We start from the raw sequence: 19,131 nt of genomic DNA on the forward strand, positions 1-19,131 counted from the left end.
TACTGAAATTGTTTAAATATACAATTTAAATGAACTCCATAGTCTAAGTCAAATTGCCTATGATAACCCATCAGTTATCAGTGCTATGTACCTAATTTGGAAAAACTGGCATTCAAGAGGACATAAGTCTAATGTTAGTTAAGCATGGACACATGGAGAACCAGGATAGCCACCTTGTCCTTCCTAAGTCCTTACAGCTTTTGTTACTAAAAGTTATGCTTTCCATGACTCATCATGGAAAAGATAAAATAATTCAAATTAAATATATTGGTGTGGTACCTTATACATTGCTAAAATAATTTTTTTTTTTAAGACGGAGTCTCACTCTGTCGCCCAGGCTGGAGTGCAGTGGCACGATCTCGGCTCACCGCAACCTCTGCCTTCCAGGTTCAAGCGATTCTCCTGCCTCAGCCTCCCAAGTGGCTGGGACTACAGGCGTGTTCCACCACGCCTGGCTAATTTTTGTATTTTTAGTAGAGACAGGGTTTCACCATGTTGGCCAGGATGGTCTCGAACTCCTGACCTCAAGTGATCCTCCCGCCTTAGCTTCTCAACATGCCGGGATTACGGGCATGAGCCACTGTGCCCAGCCTGCTAAAATAATTTTATAACCAATGTTTAGTTTGTCAAACCCACGTGCCTGAGAAGACAACAAAAGCTTCAGGTATATTTGGCTACCTGATGGGTCATTTAAACATTTGTAAAGGGATTTCATTCAATTGTCATTTTCAATGCATGTTTTCTGGTTGTATAAAAGCTTTCCCATGCAAGAGGACTGAAGTTATAACACTAAGTTATTATGCCACAGTGTATTTTTATGGTTCACTGAGGAAAATCAACCCTTTCACAATCTAGACCCCAAAGACTGAATATTCTGAGAACATCAGAGAAAGATTGTCCTTGCTATCCATACTGCAGCAAAACTTCAGGACCTTGTATTTTGGCTTCATAATCTCACAATAGAGAAGGGTCCCTCCACAATCTTGGAACTGTACACCCATTGGAACCCTCAAGGTAAAGCTAACTAGGGAAATTTCTCCCCAGAAAAAGATGGCATCCTTGATGTGAACAGCTTTTCCCAAGATCACAGATCAAGAGTTCTACTACCATGAGACTCTTATCTTTAAATACTTTTCCCTTATTTATGCCTCTATGAACAACAGAAATGAAAATGGGGGGGGGGGTCGTCTGTTGTGTGCACTTATGGGGTATACTTTTATTTGAAAATGATTTTGCAGCCAGCCTTATATATGGATAACCTTATACCTTCATAGATAAAACATGAAGCCCCAATGTAGGTAAGAAACTTTAATGGTACATATGTTGCCTCATAATCAGTCAGAAACAGCACATTGATTCACTCCTCTTAACCCACATAGGTTAAAGAGAACATTGCCAGGAGGCCTTCACTCTTCTAGAAGGGCATCGTTTGTTAGGTCCTTTTTTCACAGTTTGGAATAAAAGAGGGAATGATTTAAAATGTATCCTTCATGATAGGCTTTATAGCAGTTTCTACTGTAAAGGCTATTGTTGCACAACAGACTTTAAATTCTCTTGTGAAGGTTATGCTAAATAATAGAAGCGGCTAAACAGAAAAGTATCTGTGCAGCTGCTGGCACTTGTGGCCTATGAAGAAATACATCAAATGTAGATTATAAAAATTCAGTTGTAGGGGATTAACAGAAAAAACCACTTAGTTAAGCGAGTAGACTCTTCATTTAGCTCATTCTTTGATCTATTTGATTTTAGGTGGTTTGGTTTACTGGGACCCTGGGTAAGAAGCATACTCCAAACTCTTGGTATTATCCACCCGACAGTCATGATAACAGTCTCCCTGGTGTGCTGTATTCTCTCAGAGATTTTAAATGTTTGCATGCAGCCATCTCTAAAACGTCACATGGTCTCTCTTCAACTGGAATGACAAGAGCTGAAAGAAATGTGCAGCCATGAGGACACCATAAGCTATAAATGACATGCTGAAACTGGAAACCCAAAATAATGGTAAATGAGAGTGGCACTAAGGCCCTAAGTTTTGGTCACACTCTCACCTAAGTGAGAACCAGAACAGAAGGGGAATTTTTTAAATTATAGGAGGCCATTGTTTTGGACTGAACTCATGCACTAGGCCCCAACAGACCAAACCAAACAAAAGTGGAGCCACTTCTGTTAAATCTGACATAATCAAACTAAAACTTTAAGGAAACACATAGATCCTACACCAGAACAGAACAGGTTTTGTTTTTCTCCTATAAACAGGACATTCCGGCATAAGGAGGTACCCTCTACTCAGTCCTTGTTCCTGCCTTTGCAAAACTCAATTCTACTGTTTCCCAGTGGTTTTCAAAACCAAGTAAGTATATTTATGATGGTAATAGTGACATCAAGGACTAAAGTTTTGGTCAATCTCTCAAAATTGAAAGAATGACCAAAAGAGGGGAACTGTTAAAGCAAACTAAACATGGCCTGAGAAAGACTCTGTACTTCTACATTTGAGTCCTTGTGGATGAACTGTAACCTAGCTTAATAGGCAGACAAGATTGAAAACCTAACTTAGGAATATGCGCCTGTAACAACAGCTGAGTCTTGGCCAATCCCAGTGGCCATACTTCAACCACTCATAGACTGCTAAGTGCTCAAACTGTGTTCAAATAAGGCAAAGGCCAACCTGTAACCAATCCAGCTGTTTCTATATCTCACTTCCAATTCCTGTACATCATTTCCCTTTTTTTTTTTTGTCTATAAATCTTCTTCCACCACGTGGCTGTGCAGGAGTCTCTCTGAATCTGCTGAGATTCTGGGGGCTGCCCAATTTGCGAATAGTTCATCGCTCAATTAAACTCCTTTACATTTAATTCAGCTCAAGTTTTTCTTTTAACGTTTCCTTTCATCTTCTCATTTTGCTGCCCTATTATTACTGAACTCTTTCTCTGCTGTGGTTCCCATTGTTTCTGCATATTGGTTGTCGCCTTGCAATGGGCAATAGAACCTGGTAGTCCTTTAACACTGGGTTTAATTAATTTGCTAAGAAGGATTTACTGGATTATTATAAAAAATATTGCAGAGGATACAGATGAACAGCCAGATGGAAGAGATGCAGACGGTAAGGTATTGGGGGGTGTCTGGATGTCCATGCCCTCTCTGGGTGTGCCACCCTTTCGGCACCTCCATGTGCTTAGCAACATAGAAGTTTTATCAAGTCTGTTGTTCAAGAGTTTTTGTAGAGACTAATCCCCAGCCCTAGCCTTTCCTGGAGGATGGTGGGTGAGTCTCAAAGTTCCACCACTCTAATACTCTGTATTTCTAGTGAGTCGCCCCATTCTGAAGCTACAGAGGCCCTACCCTAAGTTAGCTCATTAGCATAACCTGTTAAGGGGATCATTATTAATAAAACATACTCCCATCACTCAGGAAATTCCCAAGAGTTTTAGGTGCTCTGAGACAAGTATGGGGGAAAAAGACCAAATATATTTCATATTATACTATACCTAGCTTCTTCAGCAATTCATTTCACTGGTCATGCCCTTGGCCTTGAAATCATCTGGTACTGCTCCACAAGTGAAATTCTGAAAACTACACTATCTCACTTTCAGCTACCACCCTCCATTCCCTTCTTTTCTCTAGAGCCTAGTACTAGCACCTTGCCCAACCCTGTCCTTTCCCTAGTTCAAATCTAACAGTTTCTCCTGGTTTCACGCTGAAATCTTTAACCAGCCTAGATTCTACAGCACATTACTTGAATCACTACCTTGCCCTTCAGCAAAATCCAACCTTCAGCCAGTCCTATTATCTGTTTCTTCCACAACCACATCTCAATAACTAATCACTGCTAACAAAACAACAGAGTAAAATAATGCCAGCATACATTGATAGTACATCATCATATCTCAGACTGGCTCTGTCTGCTCCGTGACAGTCCATGACAATTTCTGATCAGATTCCTCTCACACTCCACTCAGAAACTATTCCATACCTTTCCAAATCTCTTCAAGCCTCATATATAAGCTGACCATATATCCGACATCTAAGTCAGATCATGACTCTCCTCTTTTTAAAACTTTCCCATTTTTCTTTGAGTAAGAGCCAAAGTCCTTCAACTGTCAGACCAGGTCCTAAGTAATCTGTACCCCCTCCACACACCCCTACCCATGACGGCATCTCTCTCAGTGTTCTTGCTCGCTCTGCTCCAGCCACACTGGGCTTGCAGCTCTGCCCAAAGGCTGAAAAGGTGCCTGCTTTAAGACTTCTTGCAGTTCCCTCTCCTTGGAACAAGTCATTCTCCAGATACCTACATGGCCAACTCCTTCGCCTCCTACAAGCCTTTGTTCAGTTGCCACTTGCTCTGTAAAGCCTACCTTGACCATCTTATTTAAAACTATAGCACCCCTCATTTCTGGCCCCAATATCCCAGTCTTCCTTACCTTGCTCTATTGGTTTCACTTTTCCTTCACCTCTTATCTTCTAACTTCTTATATAATTTACTTACTTATTATGTTTACTACTTACGGTCCCCCAAGAGTAGAGTTTTTTCACTGTTTTTTTCACTGCATCCCAGGTGCCTAAAACTAAGGCTTGCTGGCACACAGGAGGCACTCAATAAATGTTTGTTGAGGGACTAAATAATTAGATAAAACTATTCCCTCCTCCCTTTGAAAGTGAACCAAAGTTACTGACCCCATTTTCCTTGTATTTTTCTACTGCCATTCTCTTTCCTGTCCCTTCGACTGCTCACTCCATCAAAAGTGCCTGTGCAAAGATTATGTCAGTGAGAGAAATCTAGCATGGCTGACTCCATCGTGCTGCTAGCCTCACTAGCTGGCTGTCTTCACTTGTTCCTGGGTGTAGAGCAAGCTAACCAGGGGAGGAATTTAGTTGATAGTTTAACTTTGAAGCCAAGATAATATCCCTCCCTAAAACTGATGTCCTTCTTGTATGGGGACTGAAATTGCCTTGTAAAACTAATGAAAGGTCACAAGATTAGAATTACGGGAAGGGCCTAAATTCTGATTAAACGTAGGCATAGTTTCTTTTTTCTCTTTTTTTGAAACAAGGTCTCACTCTGTTGCCCAGGCTGGAAGTACAATGGTGTGATCTCAGCTCACTGCAACCTCCACCTCCCAGGTTCAAGCAACTCTCCTGCCTCAGCCTCTCGAGTAGCTGGGACTACAGATGTGTGCCATCGTGCCCAGCTAATTTTTGTATTTTTTGTAGAGACAGGGTTTCACTATGTTGCCCAGGCTGGTCTTGAACTCCTGAGCTCAGGTGATCTGCTCACCTCAGCCTCTCAGAGTGCTGGGATTACAGGCATGAGCCACCGTGCCTGGCCTAAATGTAGGAATAGTTTCTATAACCCCTTACTGTTCAGGAGTCATGGGGCCAGCGGTCACAAGATGTGTGACTTCCCTAATGGTTCCTATGGATAACATCATTATTGTAAAATCTAAGATTGGTCTTCCTAAATATTTTTTATACTGACTCCACCTGGACTTGTGACTCATGACTCAACCAGTCCTACTGCCCCCATCCAGAGATAGGCTGGGCACACAAAGACCGTTTTCCACACCCTATGATTTCATCCTCAAAGCAATCAGCAACACCCATCCCCCAGTCCTGTGCCCACCAAACTATCCTTGAAAAACCCTAACCTCTGAGCCTTCGGGGAGAATGATTTGAGTAATAACTCTGTCTCCTGCATGGCCAGCATGACATTAATAAAACTCTTTGTGTACTCCAATAGCACAGTCTCAGGAAACTGGTTTTTTCCATGAAGCGGACAGGAAGAATCCATTGGGCAATTACACCACTGGCTTCTTTCCTTCATTGTTGTATAGATACGCCATCAAGAAAGTAGGTCTTTATGTGATGTTTGCCCAATTTCTCTTCTTCCTGTTACCAGCAAAGTGTCTTAAAACAACAGCCTTGGCCTGGCATGGAGGCTCACGCCTGTAATCTCAACACTTTGGGAGGCCAAGGCAGGTGGATCACCTGAGGTCAGGAGTTTGAGACCAGTCTGCCAACATGGTGAAACCCTGTCTTACTAAAAATACAAAAATTAGCCGGGCATCGTGGTGAGTGCCTGTGATCCCAGCTTCTTGGGAGGCTGAGGCAGGAGAATCTCTTGAACCCAGGAGGCAGAAGTTGCAGTGAGCCAGGATTGTGCCACTGCACTCCAGCCTGGGCAACAGACAGGCTCAGTCTCAAAAATAAAACAAAAACAAAAACAAAAAACAACCCCCCCAACCAAAAAACAAAATAAAACAAAACAAAAAAACCAGCCTCCTCTTTTTCACTACCTCCCATACCAAAATGCTCCTATTAAAACCAGCAATGAGCTTCTATTGATAACCTTTCGGGCCTTTCATTCTGTTACACATAATTACCCCCACTACTTGCGTCCTACTTGTTCAAAGTCTCTCAGACTTTCCTTTCTATAACTCCAGCTCCTTTCTTCTGCTTTTCTTATCCTGGAGGTTCCTTCCTGGTCTTGTTAATAGACTCCTTTTTTCTCTTAAACCTGAACGCAGGCTCTATACATTTTATCTGGGCAATAACTTTTATATCCATTAGGTGATGAACCCCAATTTATGTTTCCTGTCCAGATCTTTTTCTGACTCTCAGCATCCACCTGGATTGCTCAACATCTTTTGTATCTGGGACACAAAAGATCCTACATGGTACTCAATGACTACCTCTTCCTCCCACTCCCCAAATATGTACCTCCTTTGGAGCCCAAGTCGTCCAAGACAAAAAGCTGTATCAAAGTCAGCCAAGGATCTTCCTATTCCCTTGTACTCAGCAATTTATCAAGTCTCCTAAAATCAGTACTGTGGAGAGTACTGTGCAAACTAGAGAAGCTGTGTAAGAGTAAAGAGAAATGGTCAAGAAGATGAAAACGACAAAGAAAAGTTCACAAATATACAGATTCAAAAGAGATCTTAGGTTTCTAAAACTGTAATTAGAAAAATAATGGTGAAAAGACCCGAGACTGCAAAATCAACAGGTTCAATATGTTTAAGGCAAATTAAATTTCTTACATGAACTTGTTTAAATTATAAGAAAAATATACTATTAAGACACAGGGAAAAACAGCTTGTCTTCATAGACCTAACTATCATGCTGGCCTTAGACTTTTCAGCTTTATTACGAACCAGAAAACAACAGCAATTAGTTGCAAAACTTAAAGAGAAAAGTATGTGACCTAAAAATTGTAAGAAAATTCAATTTGACAGTCATGTTAAAGACATTTTCAAGTATTTAAAAGCTCCCAAATCCTGCACACATGCTATGATCTGAATATTTGTGTCCCTCCACATAGGAAGTCCTAACCTCCAAGTTATGGCATTAGGAGGTAGGGCTTTCGGGGAGGTGATTAGGTCATGAGGGCAGAGCACTTCTGAATGAGAATAGTGGCCTTATAAAAAGAGACAAGAGAGCTCATGGACCCTCCACCATGCGAGGTTACAGTGAAAAGAGGGCTGTGAGCCAGCAAGTGGGCCCACACCAAACACCTTTATCTGCCAGTACCTTGCTCTTAGACTTTCCTGCCTCCAGAACCACGAAAAATAAATTTCCATTGTTTATGAGCCACCCAGTTTACAGTATTTTGCTACAGCAGCCTGAACGGACTCAGACACCACATATCCTTCCTCAGAAATTCCATTGATACAAGGACTCAAAACTAAGTTCTTCAAAACATGAAAGCTGCGGTATACAAAGACTGATAGCAATGTGCTAACCAGAAAAAGGACAGATAGTGCTTGTGGACTTGGAACAGACAGGTCACCTACTGAAGTAGCTCATTTGCCGCCCTGGCTTTCCTCCAGCCCAGCTCTCTTTTTCGTTGTTACAAACCCCGGAGATGTTAACAGCTAAGATGCTCAGATCCTGAAGGGATGACTTGGAGATACTCTTATCTCTACTTAGAAGTTTGAACTACACATCTATAAGAAAGCCTCTTTCCTTACAGCAAAACTTTTTTTACCAATAAAAAATTTAACTTTTTTGATGTTAAAACCATTACCTTGTCCTTAAAGCATAAATTAACTTTTGCTGTTCTTGCCTACGTCTAGAATGTATGTTTGTATGTTGATACACAAATTCAACATAACTTAACAACATAACTTACAATTTCCATACCTGAGATAAGATTTTATGTTCTGCCACTATCATCCTTTATGGCCTTTTGTCCAAGTTAGCATGATACATTTCTTCTATTCTTAGTTCCCCTCTTCCTTACTACTGATTTAAAATCTCTCAACCTTCAAGGTACTTCTTAAACTAGGTAAAATTCACACCAATACTAAATCATCCCACGTGTACATATATATAAATAATCCTGAATAAATTTAAACATGTGAATTAACAAAAACATACTTGCAGTTTCTGAAGGTAATGCCTGGTGAGTGAGCACAGACCATCAAACGATGTCTGAGGACAGACATCTTTCCTATCATCACAGTGAAAGGACAATGATTCCTCTACAGTCATTCCATCTTCCACTGCTTCCGTGATTAGTAGCGGGCAAGTACTTCACTATAAAATACACACACACACACACACACACACACACGTTTAGAGACAGGGTCTTGCTCTGTCACTTAGGCTGTAGTGCAGTGGCACGATCATAGCTCATCAAAACCTCTAAACACCTGACTCAAGCGATCCTCCTGCCTCTGCCTCTCAGGTAGCATACCACAGCTCCTGGCCTGAAATATTTACTAAGCATCTCCCAGTTGCCCAACATTACTCTGGGAAATTTAACTCTTAGTTTTCTCAACTAAATTATAACTCCTCCAGGGGTATGAACCAGGGGATTTTCTTCTATATCTTCAGAGTACCTAAAATCTACCAACGTAAAACAGTTGCAAAAGAACTTAACAGTGGAGCTTTTCACTAACCCCCCTACCAAAGAGTGGACATTACACAGAACTGTAACCCTTTTGGCACCTAGAACAAGTTAGTATAATACATGTTTTCACTGTCTTTAAGTAGTTTACAATCTAGTTATAAAAGGGTAATTAAATATTCCAAGATAGGAGACATGTCAGACATGAGTTACAAGTTTATAAACATACTATGTATTGGGGAAAAAGGAAAAGGCTAACTGAACTGCAGTGATCAGTTGAAGGCTGCAGGATATCTTTGAAAGAAAAACTTCGGAGCATTGGAAAAGAAGATGGAAAGTCATTCTAGGTTAAAGTGGAAATGGTACTTGGAAAGGCACAGAGTGTCAATATGTAAAGATGGGCCTTTTCAGGGTAATGAGAAATGAGGCTGGAATTCTAGAGGATTTTTTAATTCCTAAGGAGTAACTGAAGTTCTGAGCAAGAAAGTGATATGATAAAAGCAGGTTAATATACAGCAAGAAGCATAAAGTGAACTCAGTTGCTTCTGAAACTGTATTTTACTTTATAGAGAAATCTGCTCAAAACAATTATCTGGCTGTTCAGTCTTGTTTGACCTTGGATTTTGTACATGGGAGCCAGCTGAGAACTGCATGAACTTAATTTAGATCCTGGATTACTGCTTTCTGTATTAGATGTAATTTTGCATTCTTTACCATTACCTTATGCATACACCATTAAAGAGTTACCAAAAATATGAGTCTGAACAGCTGGATAAGAAATAATTCATTATCTTGGGGAATTTAACACCCCATAATTGATATGGTTATTCTCTTACTCTTAGAAGCTTAGATTGCCCCCAGTTTTAATGCACTATAAATAGCATCCTCATATATAACATTTTTGTCCATATTTTAAGTTCTTCAAGAAATTCCTAGGAGTAGTATTACCAGGTTATTGAAGATATATTGGTTACTGGATATATATATACACACACACATACATCTCCAATAACCTAGTTATATAATGTGTATATATATATATATATATATATATATATATATATATATATAATCTCATATATAAATATTTATTTTTTTAGAGACAGGGTCTTGCTATTTTGCCCAAGCTGGAGTACAGTGGCTATTCACATGTGTGATCCCACTACTGATTAGATGAAAGTTTTGACCTGCTCAGTTTCTAGACTAGGCTAGTTCACCTCTCTTTAGGCACTCTGGTGGTCCTATGCTCCAGGGAGGTCACCATATTGATACCGAACTTAGTGCAGACACCTGATCAGCACTGCACACTACAGCCCAGAACTCCTGGGCTCAAGTGATCCTCCCACCTCCCCACTAGCTGAGACTACAGGGGGACATAATTATTTTTAAGATACTTAATATAACAATTCTTTAGCCCTAATTCTGGTTTGACAGATACGGCCTCAGAATAGTGGAGACAGGATTATATCAAGCACATCTGTGATTGCACTAATACATATTTGTCTATATTCCCTGAAAAGTTTAGCATACTCTACTAGAATGACAAACTGGGCAGTCACTTTCATTATACGGTGAGAATCATTATCATGGGTATGTTACCACCACATAAAGTTGTTCACATTACAACATTTTCCATATTCTGAACTTCAAGGTATCACCAAAGTTGCAAAGAGTTATTTACACAACAAAAAATAATTTGTACTTTCTTAATGGAAAAAAGTATATTTTTAAAAACAGCTCTGATATTTTTAAGTCCTAAGTAGTATCAAACATTATATTCAATCACCTCAACATGAATGAATTCCTATTTCCCATTTTGGCTAAATTTCAGATCCTATAATCCCCAACATAAGATGAAAACCTAGTAAAGCAGGTGCTATCCTTGTTTCTACTGCAGCTCAATGCTTATGCAAAAACTTTACCTGAAACAATTTAGAGCAGCTCTGTTCAACAGATTTTTCTGAAATGATGAAAATGTTCTATATCTGTGCTGTTCAATAAGGTAGCCATTACACACAGCTGCCTACTCAACACCCGAAGTGTAACTAGTGTGACTTAAGTACTAATTTTTCTATTTTATTTAATTTTAATTACTTTAAGTTACAATAGCAACAAGTGGCTGATGGCTACTGTATTAGACAACATGGCTTCATAGTATACAGAAAGACTTCCACTTTAAGATTTTCTATAGTTACAAAAAAGAACAATAGATAAAACAGTGTTAACTAAATTACTGGTTAGATAAGGTAATGGAAAGTGTTGGCTGCCTACTAAGCATCCACTCCCCTCTTCCCTCTTCAGAGGCCCTGTTCTGCTCAGGTAGCTGTCTACCAGCGCCCCCAGCTCCAATGATGGATCCCGATCAAAAGGATAGGGCTCATAGCATTGTGTGGCTGGCTGACTGTTATTGGTCCAGGGACGGGCATGTGACTTAGGGGAGTCTAAGGATTTTGAGAACTTACATTCCATGGTTTGGGGACCCAATTCCCTCTCCTAAACTGGGGGTGAGCAAGGAAACATATGGATTCTGGGGGTTCTAGCAGACACACTGTAACCTTAAAGTGACATGGTTTGGCTCTGTGTCCCCACTCAAATCTCATCTCAAATTGTAATCCCCACGTGTTGAGCGACAGACCTGGTGGGAGTAACTGGATCGGGGCGGGGGGGGCAGTTTCCCTCTTGCTGATCTCATGATAGGGAGTTCTCACGAGATCTGATGGTTTTAAAAATGGTACTCTCCCCTGTGCCCTCTCCCTGCCTCCTGCTGCTGCCTTGTGAAGAAGGTGCCTGCTTCCCCTTTGCCTTCCACTACTATTATAAGTTTCCTGAGGCCTCTCCAGCCATGATGAACTGTGAGTCAATTAAACCTCTTTTGTTTATAAATTATCCAGTCTTGGGTAGTATTTTTACAGCAGTGTGAGAAATGGACTACCACAGGGAGCCTGCCTAAGGACAAAGCTGACATGGACAAGGCAGAGCGGGAGCTCTGAACTGAGGCACTGAGTGTGCTCTGCTTGCAGACTTCTTGTTACTATGTCCCTCTTTATTGTTAATGCCAACTTGAATCCAGTTTCTGTTACTTGCAGCTGAAAGCAGCTTACTGATGAAGCAAGGCGGGGGTGGATAGATAGCATCCAATACTCTAAGGCTCTCCAGAATGCAGGAAATACCATCTGCCCTTTCTCACATTATATGTTAATCCCCCCAAGCAATGTTTACTATATGAAGTCTTTCATACTTGAACTGATAAAGGATCATTTTGAACTAGAGATTAGTACTCGAGATTAGTGCCACCTGTCACCTACATTCAAGTCTAACTTTTTTTGTTTGTTTTTTTTTTAGAGACAGTGTCACTCTGTTGCCCAGGCTAGTCTTGAACTAGCTCAAGTGATCCTCCCACCCTAGCCTCCCAAAGTGCTGGGATTACAGGTGTGACCCACTGTGCCCAGCCCAAGTCTAAGTTTTGAACTTCACCACTGCACTGCTAACTACAAAGCAGTGTTCGCAGAATTATTTGAATTCTAAAGCACTTTGGACTTACGTTGGTCAGCTGCATGACAGACTCTGAAAGGAAGGAAAAATACAGAATGTTTAGAAATCTACTATCAAAAGTCTGCCAAAAAAATAAAGTACAGAGAGGTGAATAAGAGGAAGATACATTTTGAATTATGGATTAGACAGCAAAAAGCATACTCCAGTGAGTCATTTGTTAACATAAAGGTTAATCAACTTGCACGAAAACTGCAAGGGCCCAATGCACCAGAATGTCAGGTTTAAAAAGCAGTCTAACAGTCTCGAGAAAAGACTTATGGTATAGTAGACTAAATGGTAGAAAAGATGGAAAGGACTCCATCTTAACAGGCTGGAGAGAGAGTCTTCTGCTGGCCTCAAGGAAACAAAGTACCATATGATGAACTGCCTACGGACAGGGCCGCACACAGGGAACAGCCTCTAGTCCCTGAGGGAGGCCACCAGTCAACGGGAAGAAGATAGCGCCCTCACTCATATAGGCACAAAAGATGAACTCTGCCTACAACCTGAATGAGTTTGCAAACAGATTCTTCCATAGTTGAACCTCCAGATGAGAATGCAGCCTGCTTGACACTTTGAGACGCTAAGCAGTAAACCAGCTAAGATGTGCCCATACTCCTGACCCAGAAAAACTGCGAGATAATAAACCTGTGTGAAACCTGTGTTGTTTTAAGCTGCTAAATTTGGGGGTAATTTGTTACACAGCAATAGAAAATACAAGCCTGTTCTCCTTAAGAAACCTTCCCAACCCACTGCATGAGTAAGGATTATTTTCATCTTCTCAAAGTCTTTGTTACAGGGACTACAAAAATGGAAGGCCACACAGACCCTGAGTACAACTGTATAAAAGCAGCAACCTTAGGTTTAGTCATAGTTGTCTGCATTAGAACTACAGAATGTTAAGACTTGGAAGGAAACTGAGAGGCCCCTTAGTACCATCCTTTATGTTTACAGATAAGGAATGCAAGGACATGTAATAGTTCATAACTTGTTCCTGATCACATAGCTGATTAAAGGCCAAAAAAAAAGAGAACTGCTAATCTAGTGAATTTCCCACATCTTCACAAATTGCTCATATGTATAAATTCTGTCTTTTCCCTGAAAATAAAGGATTGAGAGCCAAACTATATAAATTTCATTTCTATCTTCTATCATGAAAATCAGTTTTAACACAAATTTATTGTTACTAGTTAACTAAAACATGCTTAGCGATAGGAATTTACTTGATAAATAAGGCCTATGTTTGTTAAACCAAAAAAAGACATATGAGAAATTATACATATATTTTACACCAAGTAAATCGCAATAGAACCTGTTTCAGCTTGGCTTTGGTGAAAAATACTAGTAACCTTCTCTGTGGGGTTAACTAGTTTTGTCAGTGTTTACCGTATCAAGCATATTTCAGAAAATGTCATTTGATCATTAGAGTACCAGATGCCATGTTGCAATAAAGAGCTCTTGTATTCTGGCTCCAATTTTAAAATATCTTTTTAAAAACTTGCATTTACAGTGATGAACATGGCAAGAAAAGTAAAATAAAAACTTGCATTTAGAACTTGACATAGGTCTGCTTTATTTTATAGAGTGTGCCACACAATAAAATTTTTCTTAACATTATATATGACATTCATTTGGCAAACACTACATTACAAACCCATCACTGTTTATCTAATTCCTCTAATTTTAAGAAATGACTCAAATTACAATGCAGCTTACTAAGCAGCTCAAACTAGAACAAGAATTGCAGTATTTCAAATAGCAAGGAAGAGTGACTATAATTCATGCTTATGTTAAAAATCAAGGAATCCAAATAAAATACCATGTTTAATTCAATTTATCAAGTCCAAGAAGTTGCAATGTGGAAGAAGTAAAAATGGGGAAGCCCTAATTTTTAAGTCTGCCTTGAAAACAATTTTTTCTTATCAATGAGACTTTCTAATAAGACTTATCTTGCCATTGGCATCCACAAAATCTAACCACCCACCTCCACTTCTCCGGGAGGATCCCTTCCTAATGTCTGATGCCTCTTCCCTCACCTCCATTCTTTGCCCACTGCTGCACGTGCTTAAAGCCCAGCCACCCTTTCACCCACAGAGGTCATAGACCACTGCTACCATGGTTAATTCTCAGAAGTAATAAACTCAGAACCTGAAAGCACAAAATGCCTATAAGACTGTTCACTATTTCAAACTTCTGCTCTGGTTTACATGAATTAAAAAAAAAAGTCACTATTTTTTCTGCTGTACCAAGGCAAAAAAATTCTACAATCACATTTAAAGGCATGGACTAATGACTTCACATGACATTGCAGTAGCAGCTTCTGCTGTGTTAAGAGAAGCTAAAAATTAGCAGGTTCTGTGCTGAGCACGGTATCATCTCATTTATTATATAAAATCACTCCATGAGGAAATTAAAACACAAAGTTTGGTCACTTACTCAAGGATGACATACTTAGTAAATACAACATAACCAGGATTTGAACACATGCCATCTGCTTGTGCTCTTAACTGCTGAAATATTCTAGTCATTTTTCTAGACAGGTTGCATAACTTGGTGGCCCATGGTTAAGCGTAGAGTTTCTATTAAGCCCAGTAGCAAGCCCAAAAGCTGTTTCTTAAAAGAGCGGTTACCTGCAAAGGATGGAAAGGCTTTGCGCCAAAATCCTAAGGTTCTATACTGTAATTACCTCCTATAAGGCCTGCCAAAGGTTCCTAACAGCATTTCAATCTGCCACTGACATTTCAAGCACCAGAAGATCTGCTGGGTCATACAGCCTGAGCGGCAGAGCAGTTTGCACAGCAGCCTGTACCTGTTGTAGAGGCGTCTTTTGTTCTGGGATCCACTCAAAACTAGCAGCATTTTGGGTCACTCAGTAAACAACCTGAAGTAGCACACCCAAATGAGGAATTTGTCACCTCCAAAATCTAAAGAGGCCCACTTGACCGTGCTTCTTTTTGTTATAGGTGGGAACATGCCCTACACCACACCAGTGGACCCCTAGAAATTTCACAGGTGGAAGGCCCCTGAATACTTGTTGGATTTCCCACCCTCTGACATGCAAATGTCATACCAGTAAGTCTAGAGTAGTTGTTCCTTCTTGCCCACCAGGTCCAATCAGCATAATGTCATCAATGTGATGAGCCAGTATGATGTCTTGCGGAAGGGAAGGGCAATCAGGGTCTCTATTTGTTTGCTATAGCTGCTGTAATAGAGAACCACAAACTGAGGAGCTTACAAAACAGAAATGTACTGTCTCCAGCTCTGGGGTTAGAAGTCCAAGATCAAGGTGTCAGTAGGGTTTGTTCCTTCAAAGGGGGTGAGGGAGAATCTGTTTCATGCCTCCCCCCTTGCTCCTGATGGTTTGCTGGAAATGTGTGACATTTCTTGGTGTTCCTCTACTTCAGTTTCATATGGCATTCTCCCTGTGTGAATGTCTGTGTTCAAATTCCTCCTGTTTATAAGGACACCAGTTGTGTTGGATTAGGGGCCCAGCCTACTACAGTATGACCTCATCTTATCTAATTACATTTTTAACTACCCTATTACCAAATAAGGTCATACCCTGAGGTACTAAGGGCTAGGAATCCAACACATAAATTTTTAGAAGACACAATTCAACTCATAACAAGATCACAGAGATCTTGTTATGACATAGTGTTGGAGAGTTGACATTCCTGAGGTAGGACAGTGAAGGTGTATTTCTGGCTTTGTTAGTTGAAAGAAAACTGCTTTTGGTGATCTTTACTAACAGATACTAAGACAAAGCATTCAGCAGATCAATAACTGCATGCCAGCTACTAGGGGATAGGTTCTCAAGTAATGAAATGACATCTGGAACAGCAACTGCAATTAGTCACCACTCAGTTAAGTTTATGATAATCCACTGTCATTTTCCAAGATCAATCTGTTTTCTGCACAGGCCAAATAGGAGGGTTGAATGTGAATATGTCAGGAATCATCACCCCTGCATCCTTAAGTGCACTAATCTCTGCAGTTCCTCCGGGAATGAGGTATTGCTTTTGGCTTACTATTATTCCAGGAAGAGGCAGCTCTAGCGGCTTCTACTTGGCCTTTCCTACCACAATAGCCCTCACTCCACAGGTCAGGGAATCAGTGTGGTGATTCTGCCAGTTGCTGAGTATGTATATACCAGTTATGCATCCTGGAACTGGCCAAGTAACCACAGGATGAATATGGGGACCCACTGTGAGGAGGACCTGGGTTAAACTTCCATTGACCACCTAACCTCAACAAGTCCCTACTCTGAATGGCGGGCCAAAATGACACTTTGAGTGTCCTGGAATTAGTGTCAGTTCAGAGTTAAGAGTTCAGTAATCCATGAGAAGTCTAATTATTTCCTCTTCTCCAATGCACACTTACCCTGATAAGCCATAGGTCCCTTCAGGAAAAGCTGAGAAAAAAATTAACGGTACAAATTCTTGGCAGCACAATGGGGTCCTTCCTCAAAAGGATCCAGCCTCCCCTCAGTCAAGGGGTTCTGGGTCTGTAAAATGACTCAAATCTGGGAATTGATTGAGGGACCGTGACTCTTTCTTTGGTAATTAAAGTAAGGCTTCCATTCACTTGACCTAGAACTCTTCTGCTTATAGAGATCAAGCCAGAATTCAGTATACTGCCCATCGAGTTCTCTTCTAGGGACACCATGACCACCTACCCAATGCCGTAGGACCCCCAAGTCAGGCTGTTAAGACTGCTGCTTTGACTCCACTGTCCCCTATGATGGCAACACACCCACTTACTCTTTGGTGATCACATCGTCCCTGCCATCCGAGATCCAACCATCCCTGCTGCAGCTAAGGACCCCCAGTCAGTGTCAACAGCTCCCACTGCAATCTCTGACCTGAAGAGAAGAGCAACCCCAGAGCTCTTTATGGATTCCTGAGGAGAACCGGCAATGTCTTGCAAGGTAACTACCTCAAGGGAGGTCATTACAGGTTCTTCAGGCAAAGCAGAGTTAACCTCCTCAGAGGTGGAAGAATTGCTTCTACTGGCAAAAAAGGGTGAGTCAAATTTAGGAGTTTAACATCCCCAACTTCATCAGGATGTTCCCATATGGCCCTATTCCAAATGTGCGGATCCCATTCCTTCCCAATCAGTACCCTCATTTTAATAGCAGACCAAGGTGAAGAAGGGAATTCAGTTAGCACTGTAATTCAGCCACCTACAGGATGAGACTCTGGATTTGGTTTTCACCAACCCTCAACTCTGCAGCTACAAGAGATACGGATTTCTTTAGCGCAGACACAAAAACTTTTCAGGTCACTTATGTGGAGCTTCAATCGAGAATTTGAAGCCTTAAGCTCCCCTTTTCTTTTCTTTTCTTTCTTTCTTTTTTTTTTTTTTGAGACAGTCTCACTCTGTCACTCAGGTTGTAGTGCAGTGGTGCGATCTGGGGTCACTGCAACCTCTGCCTCCTGGGTTCAAGCCATTCTCCTGCCTCAGCCTCCCAAGTAGCTAGGATCATCCTTTTCTTTTCTCACTTTACCCAGCACAGTTAAAAGCAACCAGCCTATCTTATTATACTCATTAATTTGATTAAAATGTTCTAAGGTATCAAATACCTGATCATTCTGAATCTTGTCTATAAGCATGAGTGGGAGTATCTAATAGTGATCTTTTGCATATCTCTGTTGCCATATCACACCAGGGACTATCAGTGCCCTCTTTTCTACTGGGAATACTCATTATTGCCTTTAAATCTGCAGTTTAGAAAACCAATTCCAGAAACACTATAATCAATTCCGAAAAACTCATCCTTAAGATTCTGCTCACAAGAAGTACTCTCAGCACCCAAATCAGTCAGGGCTCTACAGAGATACAGAACTGATAGGAAAAAATATATAGATGTAGATAAAAACGTAAATATCTTCATTTACATACAGACAGATACAGAAATATTGGTATTTTAAGGAACTGGCTCACACAACTGTAGGGGCTAGCAACTTCAAAATGTGTAGGGTAGATCTACAGACAGGAAACTTAGGCAGGAATTGATGCTGCAGTCTTGAGGAAAATACTGTCTTCTTCAGGACACCTCAGTTTTGGCTTTTTTAGCCTTCAATTGATTGAATGAGGCCCACCCATATTATTTAGGGTAATATTTTTTAGTTTAGGTCAACTGATTACAGATGTTAACCACGTCTTCAGAATACCATCACGGCATCAACCAAACTAGTATCTGATTAAATAACTAGGTATTATAGCCTAGCTAAGCTGACATAATAAAACTAATCATCACACACAGTATTACTCAACAAAATCTTATTTTCAACTGAAGGAAAACCCTTTTAAACAATAATATTTTATTTGTTCCAGAAGGACAATGAAATTTCAGTAGGACACTATCTTAGGAAACTATAACATTGTTTCTACATTTTTAAAGCAATCTCTATGTTTCAAAAATATGATCTTCAACTCTATAACAGAAATCACACTTTAAAATTATACCTCTGAGAGAAGTGCTCTCACTTTCTTACAAATGGGTTGAAATAAATCCTGCACATCCTTTCCTTGTCTTGGTGGAGCTCACATTCCAGCAAGATAACATCCCTACCTACCTATTTTCTCTCAGGACATCATAACCCAGGCATTAAGAAGTATCAAAACACTTTCTGAAAATCTACTATTTGCTAGGCAACGTCCAGTTCTGAGTATGACCTTCTAGCCAGCACTGTTTCATTATTAGCAGAGTCTGGTCAATCAGCCAGACTGCCTGGGTCCAAATCCTGATCCTACTA

The 19,131-nt window shown here is 40.5% G+C and overlaps 1 protein-coding gene across 4 annotated transcripts in view; it reads right to left on the minus strand.

The window, feature by feature from the left end:
• Positions 1 to 19,131, minus strand: part of FAM210A (family with sequence similarity 210 member A) — a 58,237-nt gene that overhangs the window by 36,871 nt on the left and 2,235 nt on the right. The window contains exons 1-2 of one of the 4 annotated variants that reach the window (XM_058438693.1): positions 15,444 to 15,722; positions 12,384 to 12,406 (exon numbers count right to left, since the gene is read on the minus strand). The exons of 2 other annotated variants lie outside the window; for them this stretch is intronic. The gene's annotated coding sequence lies outside the window, so the exon portion shown is untranslated. Of the gene's footprint in view, positions 1 to 12,383; positions 12,407 to 15,443; positions 15,723 to 19,131 lie in introns of those variants that run through there. One more of the 4 variants, XM_032152888.2, reaches the window with a different exon arrangement.

The sequence above is a fragment of the Hylobates moloch genome, unplaced genomic scaffold, assembly GCF_009828535.3.
Source record: "Hylobates moloch isolate HMO894 unplaced genomic scaffold, HMol_V3 SCAFFOLD_5, whole genome shotgun sequence".
Lineage (NCBI taxonomy): Eukaryota > Metazoa > Chordata > Mammalia > Primates > Hylobatidae > Hylobates > Hylobates moloch.